The sequence below is a fragment of the Ictidomys tridecemlineatus genome, unplaced genomic scaffold (assembly GCF_052094955.1).
Source record: "Ictidomys tridecemlineatus isolate mIctTri1 unplaced genomic scaffold, mIctTri1.hap1 Scaffold_80, whole genome shotgun sequence".
NCBI classification, from domain to species: domain Eukaryota; kingdom Metazoa; phylum Chordata; class Mammalia; order Rodentia; family Sciuridae; genus Ictidomys; species Ictidomys tridecemlineatus.
Window position 1 is genome coordinate 474,860 of NW_027525947.1, and position 24,574 is coordinate 499,433.

Here is a 24,574-nt window from a genome sequence, read left to right on the forward strand (position 1 = left end):
CGGAGCCTCGCCTCTCCGGAGCCTCGCCTCTCCGGAGCCTCGCCTCTCCGGAGCCTCGCCTCTCTGGAGCCTCGCCTCTCCGGAGCCTCGCCTCTCCGGAGCCTCGCCTCGCCGGAGCCTCGCCTCGCCGGAGCCTCGCCGGAGCCTCGCCTCAGCCTCGCCGGAGCCTCGCCTCAGCCTCGCCGGAGCCTCACGTCGCCTCGCCTCTCCGGAGCCTCTCCGGAGCCTCGCCGGAGCCTCTCCGGAGCCTCGCCTCTCCGGAGCCTCGCCTCTCCGGAGCCTCGCCTCTCCGGAGCCTCGCCTCTCCGGAGCCTCGCCTCTCCGGAGCCTCGCCTCAGCCTCGCCTCAGCCTCGCCGGAGCCTCGCCTCAGCCTCGCCGGAGCCTCACCTCAGCCTCGCCGGAGCCTCGCCTCAGCCTCGCCGGAGCCTCGCCTCTCCGGAGCCTCGCCGGAGCCTCGCCTCTCCGGAGCCTCGCCGGAGCCTCGCCTCTCCGGAGCCTCGCCGGAGCCTCTCCGGAGCCTCGCCGGAGCCTCTCCGGAGCCTCGCCTCTCCGGAGCCTCGCCTCTCCGGAGCCTCGCCTCTCCGGAGCCTCGCCTCGCCGGAGCCTCGCCTCGCCGGAGCCTCGCCTCAGCCTCGCCGGAGCCTCGCCTCAGCCTCGCCGGAGCCTCGCCTCAGCCTCGCCGGAGCCTCACGTCGCCTCGCCTCTCCGGAGCCTCTCCGGAGCCTCGCCGGAGCCTCACGTCGCCGGAGCCTCGCCTCAGCCTCGCCGGAGCCTCGCCTCTCCGGAGCCTCGCCGGAGCCTCGCCTCTCCGGAGCCTCGCCTCTCCGGAGCCTCGCCGGAGCCTCGCCTCTCCGGAGCCTCGCCGGAGCCTCGCCTCTCCGGAGCCTCGCCGGAGCCTCGCCTCTCCGGAGCCTCGCCGGAGCCTCGCCTCTCCGGAGCCTCGCCTCTCCGGAGCCTCGCCTCTCCGGAGCCTCGCCTCTCTGGAGCCTCGCCTCTCCGGAGCCTCGCCTCTCCGGAGCCTCGCCTCGCCGGAGCCTCGCCTCGCCGGAGCCTCGCCGGAGCCTCGCCTCAGCCTCGCCGGAGCCTCGCCTCAGCCTCGCCGGAGCCTCACGTCGCCTCGCCTCTCCGGAGCCTCTCCGGAGCCTCGCCGGAGCCTCTCCGGAGCCTCGCCTCTCCGGAGCCTCGCCTCTCCGGAGCCTCGCCTCTCCGGAGCCTCGCCTCTCCGGAGCCTCGCCTCTCCGGAGCCTCGCCTCAGCCTCGCCTCAGCCTCGCCGGAGCCTCGCCTCAGCCTCGCCGGAGCCTCACCTCAGCCTCGCCGGAGCCTCGCCTCAGCCTCGCCGGAGCCTCGCCTCTCCGGAGCCTCGCCGGAGCCTCGCCTCTCCGGAGCCTCGCCGGAGCCTCGCCTCTCCGGAGCCTCGCCGGAGCCTCGCCTCTCCGGAGCCGAGCCTCTCCGGAGCCGAGCTTCTCCGGAGCCCCGAGGAAGTTCCAGCCTGCTTTGTTTCCCGGAGATGGTTTCTCGACTTCATAGAGACTGCCAAAAGAAGAAATGGTTGAGGATCTGCTGGGGTCTGCTGCAGCCCTGCGTGGAATGGCCCGCCATGAAGAGCTAGGACTCCTCTCTGCTGCCGAGGCCTCCCTGCCCCTCGCGGGCAGCGCCCTACCTGCCAGCAGAAGCCATGGAGCTTCGTCTTCGAACTGCGGTTTCAAAGGTATTGTTATATTTTACATAATTAGTCTAAATATTGAAATTTGCTAATTTTAATTTCCAATAGTGAAAATTATGAGATTTATAAAGAATAGAAAATTATTTCCCACAGTTCTGGAGGTAAGAAGCCAGAAAAAGTCTGTCCCAATAGTTGAGTCATCATTTGGCAGAAAAGTGGGAAAGAGTATACCCACTCTTAAAAGCCCTTTTACTTTCCATTCATTTGATGTTGATTTGAGTGTTATTAAATATGATTTTATTAATTTTCACTTATTGGTTGTTTAAATTATAAAATCCGTTTTAAAGATTTTTTTAAGTTGTTAATGGACTGTTTATTTTATTTTGTTTATATGCGGTACTGAGAATTAAACCCGGTTCCTCACACATACTAGGCAAGTGCTCTACCACTGAGCCACAACCCTGGCGTTTTTTTGGTGTTAAGTTTTGTGAGTTCTGCATATATCCTAGGGATTAATGCTCTGAGGTGCATGTGGGGAAGATTTTCTCCCATTCTGTAGGCTCTCTTTTCACATTATTGATTGTGTCCTTTGCTGAGAATATACTTTTTAGTTTGAATCTATCCTGTTTATTAATTATTGAATTTACTTCTTGGAATATAGGAGTCTCCTTAAGGAAGTCAGGTCTTAGGCTGTCATAGTCAAGATGTGGGCCTACTTTTTCTTCTATTAGGCACAGGTAGTCTGTTCTAGTGCCTAAATTTTGATTCATTTTCAATTGAGTTTTGTCAAGAGTGAGAGAGAGGGCTTTACTTTCTTTTTTGTTTTACGTGGCTTTACAATTTTCCCTGCACCACTTGTTGAATAGACTTTTTAAATTTAATGTATGTTTTTGGTGCCTTTGTCTAGTATGATATAACGGTATTTTGTGAGTTTGTCTCTGTGTCTTCTGTTCTGTACCGTTCATTGGTCTCTGTGTTGTTTTGGTGCCAATGCAATGCTGTTTTTTGTTACCGTGGCTCTGTAGTACAGTTTAAGCTATACTATTATGGTGTGTCTTACTTCACTCTTCTTGCTAAGTATTGCTTTGGCTATTCTGAATCTTATTTTTCCACATGAATTTCATGGTTGCTTTTTCTAGTTCTGGGAAGAATTGTCTTTGGGATTTTAATATGAATTCCATTAAAATTTATCCCCAAGCACAAATTAGTTAAAACTGAAAAAGAATCCCAGTTCACTATGGACCTGACAGCTATCTGGTCACTGGTGTCTGTTGAGCCAGCTACTATCTCCTGCACACTGGGTGGTGGCTAAGCTGAGGTTACTTGTTGCATTTCGGTGTTAATGGTGTCTTAGATTTGAGTCTACTCTGCATGTTGGTGCTGACTTCTAGATTCAGGCACACTTTTGCCACCACACAACCTGGGATACTTTTCTGGTTTTTTTAAACTTAATTGTGTCTGAAAATTTCTTTGGGTCCTTTAACCACTTTGCTTGATCAACGTCTGTGTGCTAGGCACTACACTAGGTGTGGAGTGCAGAGTGAATAGGCCAAGTCCTTGCCATGGCACTCAATGAAGTTTGTAGGATAATCATAGCATCTATATCTACCTCAATGTTACTGTGAAAGTTAGAAGACGGTATGTCTGTTAATAACTGCAGTGCTGAGGACTGTAATATTGTTGAGGAAATTCACAGACGATTTCATCAGGCACCACCTTGTTTTTGTCTGGGAAGTCAGAGCAATATAAAGTTACTTTTTCTGTAATAAAAACAGACATTGTTTTATTAGTTACACATGACAGTACAATTCTCTTGACAATTCGTACATTTGAATCAAATGGGGTATAATTTCTCATTTTTCTGATTGTACAGGTTGCAGACTCACATTGGTCATACACTCACCTATATATACATACAGCAATAATGTCTATTTTATTCTGCTGCCCTTCCTATCCCCCCTTCCCCCCTCCCCTGAAATCTCTCTACCCCATCTAATGTGATATACTTCCTTTTTTTTTTCTCCTCACAACATCATACATGTATTCTGTATAATGATGAGGGTCTCCTTCCATCTTCCGTGCAATTCCCCTTCTCCCTCTTTTTCCCTTCCACCTCTCTTTCCTATTTAGTGGTAACCTTCTTCTCAATGCTCTTCCTCCCTATCCCATTTTGAGTCACATCCCTTATATCAGAGAAGACATTCGGCATTTGTTTTTTAGGGATTGGCTAACTTCACTTAGCATAATCTGCTCTAATGCCAACTATTTCCCTGTAAATGCCATGATATTGTTATTTTTAGTGCTGAGTAATATTCCATTGTGTATAAATGCCACTTTTTTTATCCATTCATCTATTGAAGGGCATCTAGTTTGGTTCCACAGTCTAGCTACTGTGAATTGTGCTGCTATAAACATTGTGGCTGTGTCCCTGTAGTATTCTCTTTTTAGGTCTTTTGGCTATAGTCCGAGAAGGGGAATAGCTTGGTCAAATGGTGTTTCCATTCCCAGCTTTCCAAGGAATCTCCATACTGCTTTCCAAATTGGCTGCACCAATTTGCAGTTCCACCAGCAATGCATGAGTGTACCTTTTTTCCCACATCCTCCCCAGCACTTATTGTTGCTTGACTTCATAATGGCTGTTATTCTTATTGAAATGAGATGGTATCTTAGAGTAGTTTTGATTTGCATTTTTCTATTTGCTAGAGATGGTGAGCATTTTTCATGTATTTGTTGATTGATTGTATATCCTCTTCTCAGAAGTATCTTTTCAGGTCCTTGGCCCATTTGTTGATTGGTTAATTTAATTTTTGTTGTTGTTTTAAATGTTTGAGTTCTTCCTATACTCTAGAGATTAGAGCTCTATCTGATGTGAGGGGTAAAAATTTGTTTCCAGGATGTAGGCTCCCTATTCTCCTCACATATTATTTCTCTTGCTGAGAAAAAAAACTTTTTAGGTTGAATTCATCCCATTTTTTGATTCTTGTGCTTTAGGTGTCTTATTAAGGAATTTGGGGCCTGCCCCCACATGAGAAAAGCAGACATTTAACACAGTTTAGATCTGAAACCTGTGAACTTCAGGGATCCCTGTGGGTTACCTGTCTCCAGGTCAGACACACAGTTCTGTGCTTACTCAGTACAGGCTTGGAGACCCTTGAAGCTTCTCCTATAACCATGAGAGCCAGTGCTTCATAGTCGGTGGCAAATTCTCCAGCTCACATAGATGACATATCCCTATGGTGCTGACTTCCCCCCAATCAGTTCATCTCCTGCCTTCACATACTCACTGGCTGCCATTTAGCTGGAAGGCCCTGTTCCATGATGGGAATGTTCTAGACTTTGCCTTAATTGTTCAGAGCTCTTGGAGAGGGGCCTGGCCTTTCCTAATCCCCAGAACACTGTGTCCTCTTCATGGTCCTGTTATTACTGGCTGTGAGTGTGCTTTTTGCAGATGGTGGTGTACTGCAAGCTCATACCACATTCATTTTGTGTCCTCTTCCTTATAGCACTTAGCAAGGTGCTGAGAGTTGGTCTGAAAAATGACCCAAAACTTCATGACCATATGGTTAGGAAAAGCTAGGGGTTGGAGGCAATGATAGTCTGGAGAGAAACCAATTCCTCCTAGGGAAACACATGCACAATCAAACTTCATTTTAGTAAAACAACATCCTGCACACTAAAACCAAGTAATTCTGGATGGATTTCGGAGAGTTAAAAAAATGAAGGGAAAACAGAAGTAGAACATAAAATTGAATAGTTTTTCAATTTCTGCTTGGGATCCGGTTGTCACTGTCAGATCACACTGTGCTCTAGCTGGGGATCATGAATATATCACATGAAGTGAGAGATGTAGAAACACATTCAGTTATTTGTCTTGTTGTGACACAGCACATTTCCTTAGTCTTTTATGAGGGAAAAATTACACATTTCCTTTAAATATTGCTCCTAATGAATGCTATGCTAAGGCTGTTGTGCCTTAGCCAATAAAGACCTGGGCTTTGTTCAGAGGGACCCAGATTTTTAGAAAAAGGCTAAGCAGCAGAGAGAGAGACACGTATCAAATCAGTTGTCAGAACAGGACTCCACCATGACTGTAAATATTGAGCAATCACTTCTGGTTCTGTGATTTAGTATCTGTGCTGCCTCTGCATCTGGTGGTCTCTAACTGATAAGCTGGCTTTTGACATTGGCCTGCATGAGGACACCACAGGTGAAGACTTGGGGATGGTGGAGAGCCTGGCTGGGGTTGGGTTGGACCATTGTGTGAGATGCCATGGAAGATGCATTAGACCAATACCTGGTGGGTAGAATCAGGAAAAAGTGCTTTCTTCTTGACATTGATAGAGGGAAGGAAGTCTGAATTTTTCCTAATGGCAATCCCCAGGTAATTAGTTGGATATTCAAACTAGGTTTCAAACTCTACTCTTCCATGAGTTTGGAGGGGAAAACTAGTACTTACTATTTAGCTTACTGGGTGTTAACTATCATAGTGTGCACTGGTTCGTTTATAAAATATCACTGCATATCTCTCATTTTAATCAGATTTTAAGTATACACATGTAAAGTCCTCAATGTCAACATACAAACAAAAAATAGAGAATGAGAACCTCCTTCATTTCTCTGACCATAGGCCATTGTGCTGAATTTAATATCTGTTAAGGAGATACGCATTTCCATATTTTTGAAACAAATATAGGTATATATTAACATACTTTTGGAAAGTCAAAATAAGAGAACTCTTCTCAGTTCTGAGGATTTAGACTTAATTGATAAACTCAGAACCACATTTAAATAAATAATTAAAATTAAGGCTCATTGGCAAATAAATAAATAAATGAAAACCAATAGCATACATTTTCTGGAATGCTATTGCACAGTAAAGTGGTGAGTATTGATAACATTTAGATATGGTATATTTCAACAAGGTGGAAGAAAAGATCACACATGTTTTCACCATATAAAAAGGGGAAATGTTTAAGGAGGTGGGTGTCTTTAACCTGATATAAACATTGTACCTTATTTGGTGTATCAAATCATCACATGGTACTCTCTAAATACATAGAATTTTTACATTTTATATATCAGCGACAAATTTAAAATATTTTCCATATTCTCTGAAGTTTTGTAAACAAAACATGATTAAAAAGTTATTTATTAATAAATAACTTCTGAGAATCCTAGGCACTCTCATTTCATTTTCCATAGGCTCAGTAATACTTCTGTATTTTCTCTAGGCTTTTGGTATTCTCATCTAATATATTTTGGCACACTGTTAAATGAAATTAAAGTCAAGGTTGCTCTTCAGCAGACATATAAGACAGGTTCTGGAGATTGTGTTCCTATGATAAGATGTAAAGATGATACAGTAAGTCCCTTCCCCTGCATCAGATCCCTTGTGATACTCTGCACCCCCATAGATCTACTTTTACTGAATTACTGGATTATTTATTGTATTTGTTGTCTGCTTCTCTTCATCAGAATGGCACCCACAAGGCAGGTGACTATTTTTCTTGTTTATTGATGTATCATAAGCTACTGTGAAACAGTAGTTGGCAAATAGTGGTTACAGTATAAATGGTTGTGTGAGTGAATGCAAAACTAACTACAACTCTAAAATGTGGATCTGGTGAATAAAGATAAGGAATTCTGCCAGGTGACCTGCAAGTAAGAGAGATTGTGTAAGGAAAGCGTCATGAAGCACAGGCTACATATTGATGCTAAGGATGCTTCAGAAATATTATTGGATTAGTCTTCATGGACTCATGCAAAATTAACTTTAACAGGAGATTTTCTACTTCAGGGGCAAGTCTTTTGGGATAAAGGTCAAGGCAAGGTGTAGATCCCTATCTGAGCTACTCTTTTCTTTGGCTCTGAGTGTAGATTTAAATGCAGAAGTACATGGAAAAGTAAATCCCCTTTTCTTAACAAATAAGATAACTGGGAATCAGCAGTTTCTTAAAGCAAACTTTTTCGCTTTCCCCCTTTTCCCAAAGCAGCAGATTTCTGGTCTCACCAATCAACTAACCATGTGAGTTGGGGGAGGAGGCATCTGCATTTGTCACTGGGATCAGTTCCCTCACTCCCAGGGCAGGTGGCTACAGACTCCCCAGTCCCCACCCTGTAACAACTGAAGCTTCAGACAGCCTTCCTTCCAAGAGCACCTTCCCAGTGGGTGATCTGGTGACACAGGGGAACCAGGACTCTTCTGGGGTCTAGACTGACAGTTTCCCTGGACCAGGTAAATGCTGCCTGCTGGGCCCTGGCCAGGCATCCTCAGCTAATGGGATAACAGAAACAAAGTTACAGTCCCCTGTCAGGGACAAGAATGAAGGCCAGGGGAACTGGGGCTGTTATTGCTGCAAAGCAGATTTCTCTGACATCTCCCTGCACTTTTATGTTTTTCCCCAGTGGTGACCAATAACATCCTAGGCTGAAAGAGTTTTGTATTGTCTGGTTGTGCAACAAAGGAAGGAGAAACAGAGGCCTGATCTTGTGTCTCCTATTTATTTCTTCAAAAAAATTCTCTTGTTCTGCAAGGGATAGAACCCAGGGCCTCACATATGCCAGGCAAGTACTGTGCCCCTGAGCTCCACCCCGGTGCCATCTTCTCTTTCTTTATGCTCCATTCAGTAGTCAGCAGCTGTGCTGGTTCTTACTTCCAGTGCATCCAGAACCTGGCCTCCACTCCATGCCTCCATTGCTCTGGCCTCCCTGGTCAAGCTGTGGCCTCTCCTGGTGCCTGGGATGACCCCAGTGGGCTCTTGGCTTCTCCACTTCTAGATTTCTATCTGTAGGAAAAGACCAGTGGAGGGTATACTTCCAATCCTTTCCTTTTTAAATGAAGCACTGCCACTACTAAAGTTTGAATCTGGAATGATCCCTACAGGCCCAGGTGAGAAAGCTTTGATCACAGCCACAGGTGCTATTGGGAGGAAGTGGGATCTTTAAGGGGGAGGCTAGTGGGGAGCTTCCTGTTAAGGGCCTCCTTTCATGGGACTGAGGAATCCTGGTCTCTTTAATTTCCCACTCTCTGCTTCCCAGCCACCATTAAGTGAGTCACTTGCCACCATGCACTGCCAGGGTGATATGTGGTTTCACCCCAGGTCCAAGAACAACAGGGCAACCAACCACGGAGTGAAGCCTGCAAAAGTCAGCCAGAACATACCTGTGTCTTTTAAAGCTGATTACCTCATATATTTGTCACAGTAATGGAAGGCAATGAAAGTACAAAGCAGGGGAGGGGACCACAGAAAAAAAAAGTGTAACTTAGTGAAAAATTATGTGGAACACCCTAGAACCAAGTCAAGAACAGCACCTTGTCAGCATCCCACATGGCTGCATCCTAGCCCTAGTCCCTCCTTCCTCCGGAAGTAACCAGCACCAGGGCACACAAGCTCAAGGGCTAAGACAGACACCCCATGCACCACTTGGTATGTCTTTGTGCAGTTCTTGGTTTTCAGGTTCTCCGCCCTGTGTGTCTTTTCCTTGGTCTCTTTGTTATAGTGGCAGGCCCTGAGATCCATGGACGTCCTCACATCTGGATTTTGCTAATTCATATTTAGAATATTGTACACATCTTTTTTTCTCTTTCTTCCATATCTCTTGCAAAATGGCAGCTGGATGTAGAGACCTGTTCAGAGTAATCTGTGATGCTGAAAAAAGTTCTGAATTTTAAAGTAGATATTGGGACCTGAGGCAAATAACATTAAAAACAAGATCATGATGCTAATGTCCACCAATTGAAGCTCACCAGGCTGTCACCTGCGGTCAGAGTCAGTTTACCTAGATTTCTGGTGGCTCCACAGCCACACAGAAGCATTTCAGAAAGAAACATGGAGCAGTGACCCTTAGAAGATTCTGTCTTTTATTCAATGACTCCACAATGTGAGTCAGGACAGGGGCAAGAAGTGAGGCAGCTTGGTGATTGAGCATCTTCAATCACTTTTGTACTTTTGTCTCAGGGGTGGGAAGATTACTGGAGAGTCATAGTCCATGTTGGTAAAGAGGTTGCTCGCTAAATGGCCATTTCCCCTTGTTCTGGGCAAACCTGGGGTAGGTAATGCCTGGTAAGAAAAAGGTTGGATCAGTAATTTCTGTTGCCTCAGAGTCAGTCTCCACATAGTTTTTGATATGACCACCATGTGGTCCTGCCTGAGGTTTTCGTTCTATTAGCCATACATCTTTGTTTCAAAAAAAAATATTAGTAAAACGAATACGTGTAAACAGGGATTGAAGTTGATTCAGCAGAGAGAAAACTTGTCCACTGCCACCTATAATCCCATTTAGCAAGAAGTATGTGCACACAATATCACATAGATGGTAACAATGCAAAGGATGGCCAGAACCAGCATTATGAAGTCATAGACATAATAGATGTGAAAATGAAATACATTTTAATAAAGATAGAGCCAAAAGGTAAAATACTTCCCAGGCAAACAATAACTGCAGGCTACATAAAATATTTTTTCTCCAGTATAGGACAAGGCACAGCATTGGCACAACAAAGGAAGTTGGGCTGACCTAACAAATTTCAGCCAAGTATTATACCAATAAGATTTAGATTTTTGTTCCAAAAGGAATGGCTCTTGAAGCATGGTAATAAATAAATATAAAATTGAAGAAGGCCTGCAACACACTGAAGCTGGGATAAGGAATGCCCCAACATCTATTTTATCCATCTCCTTTCTCCTTGTCTAGCATACAGACTTCCTCCAAAATAATCATTCATTGGTGATGTAGCAGCATAGAAAAATATGTAAATCTTCTATCATTGCAATAATAATAACAATGAGAAACACAGGAAATATCTGAAATCCAGAACCAAGTAGAAAGGAAAATATTAGCTGGTGTCTTGATGATCTAAATACATCTCCATGCACCTGTGTCTATCCATATCCATCTCCTAAGTCTATCCATGTCAGCCATTTCTTCATTACTGAACCAGACATAATCTTTCCTTAAGTTCTCATTAAAATCATTGAAACTAAGCCTATCAAGAAGATCACCATCCTGAAGGAGTTGAAAATTAAAAACCAATGAATCCCCTGTTGAAAAAAGGATGGATCACAAGATATTTGTGCAATCGTTCTTCAAATTTTACATCTGAATTTTTCCATTTTACCAAATATGACATCTGTATTTTGGTATTGGGAACAGTTTCACATTTCCTCCAACAATTAAATTTCCATTAAAATCTATTTCAAGCTTTTTGTAGGTCCAAAGATAACAAACTTCTACATTTTCATCTGCTTCACCAATAATACCCCATATTGCTAAATCAACTATGTACATCTGGTACCAGTAGTGAATTTTGATAGCATAAACAAAGGAATCTCTTTTCTTTATCAAAATCAATTTCACAGTAACTGGCTGGCATCACATCATCTTTAAATTTAATATCTAGACCAGTAAATTCCATTTGAACTCCTTGAAATGTTTCTCCTAGAGCTTCATGGTAATGACTGTTACTTTTTTTGACCCCACACAGATTAGAAGTGAAAAGTACTTATATGTTTCGAGGCAATTTTGGAAGGGTCCAGCAGTTTTCATCCATAAGACAACTTCTTCTGTATCTTGAAACTGACTTTCTTGCCTTGCTCCAGTTCACCATTCTGAAAACCATCCAGTCCTAAGTGAAAGCCACTCCTAGAATCCTTAACATCCAATCTTGAATGTGAAAATGCAATTAAACCACCGATCAACTTTAGACCAAATGCAAGAGATTGTTTTGGGGCCAGGCCTTCCACTGGGAAACTGGAGACTTTAAGGTCAGAAGGGGCCTAAAAGACTACCAGATGGAGCCTCTGCTGGGAACATGTGTTGATGCTCCTCTGCCTGGGCCCTGGGAAGCAGCAGCAGCAGTGCAGCAGAAGCTGACAGGCCAGGAGCGCCCTGCAGAGGCCTCATCCTGAGCGCTCATGCCTGACTGGCCCATCAATTGCTCTGCCTCTGGTGCTTGTGCGGCAGTGATTCGCATCCACAGGGCACTGGCAGACTCAAGGCCTGGGCCCAGCCGCTCCGCTGATGCCCCTGCCTTAACAGCTCCTGTGCCGCCCTCCTGATCCTGCCAGCCTCTTTCTCTGACTCAGCCACAACAGCATTGTGCAGATTTAAGTGAGTTTTTGAAAAATGCTTATCCCACCCCCAAAAGATAAAAAATTCATAGGGACAAGGATATCACTTGTTCTCAATTTGAATCTCCCACACACCAGGCATAGAGCTTGCCAAAGGTGACTATTCTATATTTTTTGAAAGAATATAAATAAATTTCTTTCAAATAGGTGAAATAAAAAGTAAATGAAGAACTAATGAGTTGAGTGGAGTCAAGGAAGTAATTTTAAGAATGCTGTAGAGGGAGGGGTTGACAAAAGACTGAAGACTGGACCATGCACCCTGATTGACAGCCTGTTGGATCCTAGTGCCCCACAGTGCCCAGGAGCTGATCAAGGATAGGAAGCATTCATCACAAGACCTGATGGGGAGTCTTTCCCTGATTGTGTAGTTGGCTGCGATCTATTAGCTTACTTTGGATTCTAGTTCCATACTGTGTATATAGTAATTGTGTGACAAGCCAGAGACCATCTGTCACACAATTACTATATGTGCAAAGACTGGTTTTCAGACTGGATGGTTTTCAGTATGTGCAAAGCATGTGAGCATTAAATAAAGGCTGTTTTCATTTCTTCAGCTCCCTGTGCAGTTCTTTAGCATAATAGAAGATAGATAAGGAAAGCAGACAAACAGACATTTTAAAGCAGATTTTCAGAGTGGTCATCAATATATCATTATTGTAATTCTTCAAAGTTCTTGGTATTTTTTAATTGTATATCCATCAGGAACAAATCTAAGCTTATTTGTCTAAGGTAAGGAATTAAGGAATTTGTTTTTGCCTCTTATTTACTAAACTTTTAAAAGTCTTCAAGTTTTTAGAAAACATTTATTCACATGTCAGGCTTGATGTTGGGGTTACTAAGATAAAAAATTGATTTTTATCCCCAGGAAGTTCATTGTACATTGGAAATAGAGATGCACAAACCATGCATTTCTTTACACTGTGATAAGTAATATAATAGAGGTATTCACACAACGTATAAAATTGCAAACAAAGGCTAGAGGCATTTTATTTAGCTTCAAAATTGACTTTGGCAAAGAAGATTTTGTAAGGCAACTGTAAGAGTTTCTTTGTTTGAAGGAAAAGAAAATAGGAATCAGAGGATGTGTGTGTGTGTGTGTGTGTGTGTGTGTGTGTGTGTGTGTTGCAGTGTCTTCATGGGGGGGTATAATTGGTATTTCAAGTGTGTTCAAAGCATGTGAAAAGTCATTAAGATTTCATATAGCAGTTTCTCACTTTTCATTCTATATAGCATTTCTGTTTAGTAATCATTGATGAGATGCTGTGGCAGACAAACCGGGGCCATAATGACTCTTTATTCTAAGGATAACGTGAACCCACTGGATTTTATTCAGAATTGTTTCTTAGCTTTTCTTTTTCCTTTCCTCTTCACCACATACTCTTGTTCAATATTCACAAAAAGAATATGGCCTCCTTTAAAAGATTTTGACAATTCTAAATAAACATTATAAAACAATTATGATTTCGTCGATAATATTTTCCCAGTTACTCTATGGTGAATGATTTATTTAATTAAAGATGTCACCCTCCTTTTACCATACCCCCCCAACTCTTAGATGAAATTGTTATATGATTTCTTTGCAGTCACTGTGTTGAAAATAAAAGATTTAGGATCAGTGTGGTTAGTGGATAGATAATTTTCAGAATGAACTTAGGGGATCTGTTAGGAGTTTACTGCGTACTTTACGTAAAAATGATAAATGCCTGAATTGAAATAGTAGTGGTAAGAGCAGAGAGAGCAGGGTTGGTATGGGAGATACTTAAAGAGGTTGGATCAATAGGACTGGGTCAAAGTTTGAATGTGGGTTGGAAAATATAGAAATGTTCAAGTTGACTGCCCAGGTTCTGACTCAGCCTTTTGGGTAGAAGGTGACCATATTACAGTGTGTTGAAGGGTTAGGTTCAGAAATAAGATAGGAAAAATTCTGAGTGTACCTGGGAATCTATTGATTTAGAGATGGATAATGTATAAAGTATATGGACATATTGACTGTAGCTCAAGAGAGAGATCTGATAGGCAAACAAAGATTTGAAGCTCATTGCTGAACAGACAGTAGTTGAAGTTATAGGATTGACTAAAATGTTCCAGGACAAAGTTAACTGGGATCATAAGAAGAAAATCCCATATTTACAGGGAGGAGAAAAAATAAAACCTGAAGGATACTAAACAGAATATCAGTGTAGTAGGAATTAAAGAAAATTATCAGAATCTTGGGAGATGATAGAGAAAATAATTTTAAGATTTTAAGATTATTCAAGAAGAAGGAGTCAATGTTAAAAGTGATTAAGAAGTCAAGGGGGTTAACCTCTACAATTGTCCATTTAATTTTAAAAATTAAATTATGTTAAAAAAAGCATAATGGCCATCATGAGGTGGCATTTTAATTTTTTTCTTTTAAAAAAGTGATTTCATTTAGAAAGAGAAAACAGAATGAAACCAAAAGTATACTGATCACAAAAACATCTACTTAATTTTCTAAATGTTACAAGACCAATTGATCATTTTTATGAAAAGGAAGAGAAATGGGTGTATTTTATTTGCCACTTCCATATCATTATTTCAGTAAATTGTTGATTTTAGTAAATCCATATTACTAAAAATGACAAAACTGCCTTCTCAAATCTCTTTTTTTTTAGGACATTAGCTGTATTTTCTTCATTATGTTAAGGTATAATTCAGAATGTTATTTTCTAACATATTATTAACAATTCTAGATTCATGTCACAGGGGTTATAGTTTGAAATTTTTCATCAAACTATTAATTCATTTTAAAGCAACAGCAACCAAACCTTGTAGCATCTCTTATGTGATTCACCAAATTAATCAGCAATTAAAAACATCAAGGAAAATGTATTCCCAGAGTGAGAATCTGCTCTTTGATTCAGGTCTTCAAGTTTAACTTCTAAGTATGGGAGACAACATATACAAAGTTCAAATCTGGTGTCAATGAAGACAGGAAAGAGGAAGAAACTATAAAGTTTCTCCTCTATTCCCTAACAATATCTGGTAAACAACAGGTCAACAAGTATTTCAAATTAATGTGAACACAAAGCTCAAAATAGCTTTGGCAATACAGGAGAGCAGAGAAACCACTCAACTGTATGCCAAGGACAAAAAATCAGATGAGAGGGTGAAAAAACTGGCAGCAGGAGTAACATTTTGGGATGAGGAAGGAAAGAGATGCTTCCCTGGATTTGCCCACATTCTGAAGCAGGATTGTGTGAGTTATGCTTCCTAGATTTGTAGCATTTACAACATGCATGGCTAGTAACTCTGGAGATGTTAAATCAATTATGTATTTAATCCCAGGTCTCAATAAATTATTTCCTCAATAAATAATCTCTTCAATTAACTAAAGAAGATTCCAAGAATACATAGCATTTCCTATGTGAGGGTATCCTTTGTGAATAAATACATGTCTTCTTATTTCTTTGGTCTCTGTTCACCCAAAGGGCAGAGACAAGACAGCTAAAATGGGATTTATTCTCTCAATAAATTTAGCATTAAGAGTCTTTAGCCTTCAGAACATCTACAGAGCAATGGAATTATCTAATTCATATTAGGAGGGACAGAAGATTGTGTCTCTCTAGAGTCAGAGAGGCACTCTAGATACTTCAGAAAATTATAAGCAGAGAACTTTCCAAAATCTCCTATGAAGCTATATCTGGTAAATGTAATTTACTTTCTAATTGACTTAAAATATTTTCAATTGGGAAATGAATTAGAATGTATATCTAAATATTTCAATAATCTAGCACAATGCATGACTTTAAGACTTGGAAAATCACAGCACATGTCAATATAAGCACATGGACACACACATGATTTGTATATTTCATTTAGGATATGACATAAGGAAATGCAAGATTAAATTCTGACATGGAAAATTGTCAAGTCTTCATGAAATTACATGCAGTTGAAGAGATTTAGAAAAGGCTTCATGTCTTACTTGATGTGCATAAATAATTTTTGAAAGAACTGCAAAAAGATACATTGTAAAAGAGGCATAGCTCTAGAAAGTTTATTAAACCAATGATAGCCAAAGTATTTCGATTTCTGTGATCCTAAAAAACATCCTAGTTATTATTAGAAATAATAAAACATTATTTCATAAGATTGATTTCCAGTTTTCCAAATGTGAGAGCTATTGGGAACAAATTAAAAAGCATTAGAAAGTGCATCAAAATCTCTGTTTGGAATGAATAAAATTGACACTAGAGATGTTGAGGCAGTTTCTTAGCTCCTGCTTGTGAAACCCTGGCCACATATGGGTGACTCCTTTCTGACACCCAGCTCCTATCTATTATTCAACCAGATTCATAGGTTGTATGCTAGCTAGAAAATAACCCTTCCCTTGCTCCACTTAACCAAAATCTTACATGTTTTCAGGTTGTTTCTGAAATGTCACCTGCTTCATAAAGCCTTTTCTAAATCTCTTCAACTGAACGTAATCTCTCCTTCCACTGCCCTTGTAAAGAATCTCACTCCTCACCTTGTGACATCCATTTGTATTATTGCCCACACTCTTTTTCAACTTCCTAGAAGGAACAGTTTCTTGTTGAGATATGTATTCTTTGTCCCCTTAGACCAACATCAGATAGATGGATAAACAGACAACTGATGCTCAAATATTTTATTTTTAATTCAATTAAATTACAGAGAGGAAAAGCAGGCAGGTATAAAAGGATTTTAAAGGACAGACAGAAGACACTTTGGCCAAAATGTTGTTTATCAGAAGTGTGCAAATGGGCCTAAATAGAAGGTATCCTGCCAGTCTATGGATGGACGAATTCTCTTTTGTCCACACATGTTTTTAATTTTTCACTCTTATCACCATGGCTTGTTTATTATATTTGTGTCTTACTCACTTGCTTCCTACAGTTGATTTTCACAATGGTCATGTGCCAGTTGGCTAGAGCATGAAATGTTTCTTTGTGGAAGTCAAAAGTGGTACAATTACAAGGTCATCTTATCTCTGCACTTTTAATCAACCATTTAATTCATCCTGATATTTGACTTTTGTGTACTTCCAACTCATGAACATAATTTTACTTCTGACTGTAGATCCCATTTTAGAAATGTCAGCTCTGAGTTTTGAGTATTATTCTTCTTGGCTCTCCTCACTCTGACTCTTACAACCTTGGCATCCTCCTTTGTAAGATCATTTTAAGCATTTTTTATTGGATTAAATGTAAAGAAGAGCCAGGGCATGGTATAGAAGACAGTATTTGTGATTGCTTTTCAGTATTACTTAAGTTTTGAATTTTTTTGTCATCTAGCTCTTCCCCTTTAGTTTGTCAGATGGCTATTTCTGTGCTAAGTGGTTCTAAAGTCTTTGTTAGGGACAGTTCTGTTTCTATAATGATCCCTTAAATCAAGTGCAATATAGAACATTCAAAGATGTGATTTTATCTTCTTCAATTACTCATTCACTCCAAATTCCAATATACAGTATATAAGTAAAACTTCACAGAATTAGTTAAAAGTCTTTACATGATTAATTTCAAAGTACATGTAAATTTATTTCCGTGGAATATCAAGATTAAAAAGATGATATTCTAGAAGGTAATATTGTGGTCCTAAAATAAACTTTGTATATTCTGAGATAGTCTAGACCATAGCTTTCAAAAAAATTTAAAAAATGTGAATTGAATTAAGATTCAAAATACATTTTAGGAGGAGTAAATTATGCATTTAAAAACCATTATATGTCTGCAGTAGAAAGGATGTGCATAACATTAATTTATTTTAAAATTTGAGTAAGTAAATTAATTTAATTTTGAAATAGTTCTAATCTTATAATTTTGAAATTAATTTCTAAAATTAATTATATTCTCTGAAATAAGTTTCACTGTAATTCCTTTCTTTCCTTGTTTATTTTCCCATTCCCCTCACAACCTCTTATATTACAGTAGGTGGGGTAGAGAGAGAAGATGGGAGGGGAGGGGAGGGGGGATAGTAGAGGATAGGAAAGGTAGCAGAATACAACAGTTACTAATAGGGCATTATGTAAAAATATGGATGTGTAACCGATATGATTCTGCAATCTGTATTTGGGGTAAAATTGGGAGTTCATAACCAACTTGAATCTAATGTAAGAAATATGATATGTCAAGAGCTTTGTAATGTTTTGAACAACTAATAAAAAAATAAGTTTCACTTTATAGAAATACTGAATTTCATTTTCTCTAAATGTACTCTAAAAATAATCTCACAATTTCAAATTCAAATTGATTGAATTTAATATGCCATCTTAAATTTGTTTGCAATTCCCGGTACAAATAGGAAAAGTCAACTATTTGTTTATCCAGATTATCAGTATTGTTTGAAAATGCATGAAATATTTACTTATATTCTCTTTTTACTGCTGATAAATTTCTCTTTAAAGGAGTATGGAAGTTAATAATACGTTCTCACTTTAGGAAAAATAAAAGATAAGAATCTATGCTTATTTAATGCTTATTATATGCACTGTATAAGTAGTCTGACAATTACCTTTTGAGGTTTTTGAGATTCTGAGTTTTTCTTCCTTCCTTTCTTTCTTTCTTTCTTCTTTTTTTTTTTTTTTGCATTTTGTAGGGTTTGAAGAAAAAAAATACCAAGAAGTTAAGTAACTAAGGTGGAAACATTCTAAACAAGTCAAAAGTCAATTATTTAAATTAAAGTTCACAGGTTATCACAACACAAAATAAGCAAAGAAAATATAGTAAGTTATTATTATTTGGAGATATAAAATACATACTAGATATTGGCAATTAAAAACAGGTAAAATGCATACTTTTAATGTGTGTTCATCTTTTTAAATGTAAATTAAAAACATAAGAGTCTCATAGAATCACTTAAAAACAGCAAATCACATAAAAATAGAAAAACCTGTTAAAATTTGATTTAGCATTAATTTCAGGGTAATAGAATACAGGTTATTTTCATTCTTTTATTTACTCTAAATTTCTGACTATGACTATTTCTCAGGGTGTTTTCTTTTCTTTCAACCCCTCCCTCCAATCCCTGCCAGTACTAGGGATTGAATCCAGGTACATCTCCAGCCCTTTTCCTGTTTTGTTTTGTTAAAGATAAGGTACAGGATCTTGCTAAATTGCTGAGACTAGCCTCAAACTTGTAATCCTCCTGCTTTGGCTTCCCAAGTCTCTGATCTCAGTTTTATTTAACATCAACAATATATTTTGCTGGGAATGTTGCTCAGTAGTAGAACACTTGCCTAGCATTTGTGAAGCCCTGGTTCCAACTCCAGTACTACAAAAGGAAAGAAGGAAGGAAGAAAAGAAAAAACAATATATTGTTTTAGAATCATAGATACATATACACATAATAATATGAACTCATATTATTAAATAAAAATATGAACTCAGATTTGAAACATAAGGTTATATTCTTTTTACTACTATCAAAGACTTACTACCTAAATCTAAGAAAAGCTTTCAAATACTTTTGTTGGTGTTTGGGTGTCTGTGAGTGAGAGAGGGAGGGAGGGGGAGAAAGAGGGAAGGGTGGGAAGCACACAAGCTCACCTGTCAGAGAGCCTCTGTTTACCTTTAGCTGTTCTCGGTGTAGACAACCTTCATGATAATTACTTTTTATGCAGATGGGAAAATCCTTCCTAAATTGCATGTAACATTTTTTTCTTTTTGAGTTCTGTTGGTTGTTATTGAAGATTCATTAGAACATTTGGAATTACCTTCAGAGCAATTAAAAATTTAGAGTTCCAGGGAAATCTGACTATAAATTCTCTTGAAATAGCTGGGCTAGTTGAACTTATGGTGAGGTTAATATTCAGCATTAGGAGATTTGACTGTTTCTGTTTAAATGGCAAATTTAGCTAAAGTCCATTTTAGAGAGTTCCAAGTTAAATCAATGATGTACACAAAAGAACCTGGAAAAAATAAAGTATTCCACTTGAACGGCAGACTAAGGATAGTAATTAGAGATCACAGGCCCAACCACCAACTAGTAAGAGTGTATTACAAAAGACAAAATCAGCAGTAAAAGAAAATAAAGCCAGGAGCCCAGGTCAAAGTCAGGTTTGACAAAGGTTATAAATCAAAACAAATAGCATCAGAGTTTAAGGACAGGTGGACCAGCAGCAAATGAGTGGTAAACCTAAGTGAGTTGTTGCATGTGGGTGTTGACTCTGATTCTCTTCCTTCCCTGTTTCTCTCCTTCCCTTCCTCCTTTCTGTTCCTTTTTTCCACTTCCTTCCTCCATTTTCTTCCTTTTCCAACAATCATCTCTCCTACATGCACTGTTTAAAGTGTCTATTATAATTATGAATACGTGTGTTCCCTGTCCTCACAGTGTTCTCAGACTATGTGTGTTGAGACCATAGGTTAATATTTGTCTTTGTTTAATTTATCTTGAATATTCATCTGCAGTGTTTTGGTTTTGTTCACGATCTAAAATATGAATCTAATGCTGAACACATGGCCTGTGCTGTGGAAAGTTATGGGCTTTGGGGCAGAAACCCCACCCTTGACCTTCAAACTGAAATGAACATTCTATGCAATGTAGTGTCTATAGCTACTGATCTTGTAAAGTAGCGTTCACTTGTAACAGTGGTGCAAAAAGCCTTGGATAATAGCCCCATGTTGACTTGGTGATAAAACCAGAGAAATTCATGATGAAACTTCAAGGAAGAGGGATCATTTTTCTTACAAGATAAATGAGTTCTTGTTATCATAAGAAACACGGGTGAAATTTTACAATTTTACAAAACACACTTGCCCACTGCTGTAATAGTATGGAGTTTGATATCAAATCCAGACTTGGAAAAAATAGGAACACAGGCTTAAAATATGTTATATTTCAAGTGGAAATTCATAACAGCTGCATAAGGGATATGATATTGCCTTTTAGCGAGCTAATTTCGTCCCAATTTTAATAGTGACCAAAGGTCAGTCCTTTTGGATTGTGTGCAGAACACATTTGTAAGTTAGCTGTTATAAATCATCCTTATGTTAAGTGGAAGGCAACTGCAACACAAGTCTACGTATTAAATCAAAAGTGTCTTTTACAATGTGGGATGGAGAAGCAAATGTTTATAGTAACAGTCTCTTAAGTGCTTCATGAAATAGAAAGGTAACTTTGCTACTTTTGTGTTGGACAGGATTTATGTAAAAGAAAGTTTTTTTTGTAGAGGATACCACCATGCAGAACAATTCTCATTTTGATGTGGACATATGTGCTGTCTGTCTGTTTCTGTGTCAATCTTTCTATCTTAAAACCACATTTTAGAAAGTATTAGCTGTGTCCTGAATGTCCCTAATGGATAGAGAGGGCTTGTTGGAACATTGATTGGATCATTTCTGATTGATCAGTTAGAGGGACTGAAATACAGCTAGTGCCACAGCTGACAGCAGCACAGACACTAGAAGTAGGTGATTGGTGTTCATGGATGGATAGAACTTGGGATTCATTACAAACTTCAAATGGGATCCAGAGAAGTATTTCTGGTAAAATGATAGTGAAAGGATATGGCAATGGGAATATAAATTGGTATAATCTTTTTGACTTGCAAATTATTAATAAAAATTATATTTTTTATGTATGACAAACTATGCTGTTTATACATATAATTTAATAACAATTATTTATGATGTGTCAGGAGTCTTAGAAGTGTTATTTTTCCTTTTCTAGTATTTCTATATCTAGGACTATATACTATGTAATAATCAATATCCATAAAAGAATTAAGTAATAAGGTATTTGCTTCATTTTAGTCTTTTAGAATGCATTTCCAAGTAATCTACAACAAGTATACATTCAATTTATAATTAAAATAATAAGCTTAATTTTTTCTGGCTCAATGTGATTCCTGACTTCTCTTCAGGAAGATTTCCTTCACATGGCTCCCTGCCCAACTACCTTGTCATTCAGATACCCTGCCTGTCTGAAAATAAAGTCTTTGTGCTACTTTTTGAATCTTCAGAGTAGAGTGGGTTTTTTGTAGACTTAGAAGATTTTAGTTTATTCTTCTTAGGAATTCAGCCCCCACCATAGTCAACTATTGATTATGGAACCTCCTTATCTGAATATAATCTGGGATGGAGATGTAAATCATTCCATTCTACCTTCATTTGCTCACTGACACCCTGGCTGACTTTATACTTTCCTGAAGGAATTCTGTTAGGACTTTCCAGTAATATATTTAATGTCCCAAAACTTGGGGATGTCAAGGGGGTGTACATCAAGTGGGCCTCATCTCTCAGAGACTTGGCTCCATCTCACTACATATATGTGTGTCTCCACTGAGGACTTTGCTGGTAAAACAGGCTACCAGAATGTTCTCCTAAGAATCCCTAGGACACGTTGGTAAATTGAAAGTAAGGGGTTTGGGCATTAAAGGTAGTTTCTCTAAGAGATGTTGGTACAGTGTAGGGAACTCAAGAAATAGTTGATGAAGAAAAGAATGCTACCTCTAGTATTCCCAGTCAGATACCCTGCCTGTCTGAAAATAACTATCGTTTTCAATATACAAATGAGTGTTTCAGATAATAAGTAGGATGTGGGTATGACATAAAATACAGAGATCACTTTGTAGAGGATTTCACAGGATAAATGTCCCATCTTGGGACAAATATTCATAGTTAATAAGGAATATTAAAGAGTACAGTTTATAGTGTGATATATGTGAACATGGAGGTCAATTGTTTTTTTTTTTTTTTTTTTTTTTTTGCCTAAGGATCCTAAGAGCTAAAATTTTTATGGCCCTGAACTTCTGTTGAACTGTAGTAGGTTGAATAATTCCTGCACCAAATATCAAGTCCTAAGCTCTGGAATTTTTATATTTTAACCTTATTTGGAAAAAAGGTTCATTTGCAGATGGACTAAATTTTGAGATGAAAAGATTACCTTGGATTACCTGGGTGGACTCTAATACTGTCGCAAGAGTCCTTATCAAATAGAGGCAGAGGGAGATTCCATGCAGACCTACCAACAAGAAGCCAAACAGAAGAGGAGGCAGTGGTCTGATGATAGAGGCAAAGATTGGAATGATGAGCTCCCAAGCCAAGATGTGCTGGGAGTCACCAAAGGTGGAAGAAGTGAATCAGGACACCAGGGACTTGGGGACTGTAGCCTGTGACATGTTGATTTATGACATCTTCATTTCACAACTGTAAGGAAATAAATTTCAGTGATTTTAAGGAAAGAAGTTTGTGGTAGTTTGTTTCATGGCAGCCCTGACAAATAAATACAGTGATTAAAATAACCCTTACATTAGAGAACATCCTCAGTGTGATTGGCTATGATGAAGTCCTTCTAAACAGTGTGCTTGTAATTCGATGAGAGGTAAAATCAGTATTGAAGAGCAGGTCTGCAGAGGTGGTAGGTTAGCAGAACAGAGGTAAGAGCAGTTGCTATCATAAGGCCACAGGGGAGGAGAGTGATGGGGAAGCACGTGAGGGAGGGGCTCTTCCCTAGGTACCTGTCTCTCGTTTAGTCATATTCCACTGAACCACCCAAAGGAGTTGGTTTTCTGGTTACTGTGCTAGGTGGGAACTGGGGCCATAGTCTGGTGTTATTTATCCAAATTCTGCATTACTCTTTAAAATAATATGTATTATGGTAAACAGGGTTTATGGTATAGTTTGTCAACATGGAGACCATTACAAAGGAAATTTCTAGACTAAGTGTTCTAGACCTGAAAAACAGATCTTTTTAAAGGAATGGATTAACTTAGTGGCTTGAAAATAAAACAACAACACTAACAAAAAACCTCTGCTGCTTCAAAGCTCGAGACCACCTCCAAAAGCATTCTTTCCTCAAAACTATCTGGTAGATGGCAGACTTGGTAAATTTACATTTGACAGACAAATACAAAACTTTTTCATGTTACACAAAGGCAATGTTATAATCTAGCTGTGAGGCCTTAGCTCAATTGAGGTACTGAGATGTGGGCCAGATGAAGATAATTCAGGGAATCCAGCTGCTACAAGAGTCTCAGGGAGCCTTCCCTCAGTTAGCTGAAATCTCAAACGCTTATTGCAAAAGCAAGAGAAATTTGATAATCACCTGGCAGTGGTGACCAGACTTATTCTTGCTAAAATAAGAAAGAGATTGACATACTCTTCAAATGATCAAAAGGGAAATGCAAGAGCTTTCTTTTCAGACTTTCAAGTCACACTGAGTTTGGTCACATAGTGTGTAAGAGGCTCAGCAAAGTCACTTGTTAAAATATATAAAATAAATTTGGGAAATAAAAGGAGAGATTGGAAAGAATGAGGTATTTATTTACCTCATTTAAAAGGACCAATGAAACTGATCCCCCCTGTTAAAAGAGGAAAAGAGGATATTGCCAGGTATTTAAAATGTATGGACAGGGCATTATTTCTAGAACACACCTAGAGGGTAGTTTCCATGTGAGGTTTCAAAGTAACAGAATTCCATCATGTCAGTTATCACAATATCAGTTTAAACAAATACATATTGATGTTTCTGTTACAAAAGTGATGCAGTTCACTATCAAAACAAAATAACCCAGAACTGAAATTAAGGTACATGACATGGACATGACATTCCCATGGAAAGCTACTTTCTGAAGTCATCCTTGGTTAACAGCTCAATGCCCAAAATCATAAAAGAAAGGCCTGGAAAATTTGTACATGTACCCTAATCCAATTCCCTTAGTTTAGAGAACAACGGGATACAAAGAAGGCTATGGAGTTGCTGAAGCTTGGCAGGTACTGAGAAGATCCTGGTTTGCTCTCATGTCACCTACAGACACAGAAACCCTTTATCAACATGATTTTTCTCTTTATGTTAAC

General features: G+C 39.5%; 1 long non-coding RNA gene across 1 annotated transcript; it reads left to right on the forward strand.

Moving 5' to 3' along the window:
* The first annotated feature begins 1,100 nt into the window (after nt 1–1,100).
* On the forward strand, nt 1,101–22,962 carry LOC144374648 (uncharacterized). Its single transcript, XR_013433991.1, has 2 exons — nt 1,101–1,710; nt 22,492–22,962. It is a non-coding gene; the product is annotated as an uncharacterized LOC144374648 (long non-coding RNA).
* Nucleotides 22,963–24,574: the final 1,612 nt, after the last annotated feature.